Genomic DNA, 539 nt, shown 5'->3' with positions numbered 1-539 from the left:
TCTTTCCCTGCAGAGTTCACCAGGTAGACCAGAAGGATGGTGGCACTCAAACTCAGCAATATATATCCCAGCAGTATCTTCCACTTGCAGTGCTGGGACCTCCTTCCACTCACGGAGGAAAGCCCTCTCTGTACTGGGGGCAAAGATGCTTCCCTGGCAGAGCTTGGAGGCTCCTTTCTGCTTTCATGAGGGCTGGGAGTGGAGGCAAGGGGCTCCTTGATGTGTCAGGGTGTCCCGTTGGCTGGATGCCTTGGACCCAGCTGTTCTCCAAGCCAGGAGCGTGCCCTGCTGTTGTCCTCCACATGAAGTTACAGCAGTCTGTCCTGAGGGGTGTAGAACATTTTCCCCTCCTTGGAGGGACTGTTTTGCGCTCCTGGTGTGATTGGGCTGTGCCATTGTAACACTGCTTCTGAGTCACGCTGAAGGCATCTGTGTGTGAGAAAGCCTGTGTGAAAACGGGCAGGGAAAGTAAGGTCAGGGAACAAGTGGCATTCATGATCATGATCAGGATCCCTGGCAGAGCCATGAACCCTGCCAGG

This window comes from Nestor notabilis, unplaced genomic scaffold (genome assembly GCF_000696875.1).
Source record: "Nestor notabilis isolate BGI_N333 unplaced genomic scaffold, ASM69687v1 scaffold20628, whole genome shotgun sequence".
Taxonomy (NCBI): domain Eukaryota; kingdom Metazoa; phylum Chordata; class Aves; order Psittaciformes; family Psittacidae; genus Nestor; species Nestor notabilis.
This window is presented reverse-complemented; position numbering follows the sequence as displayed.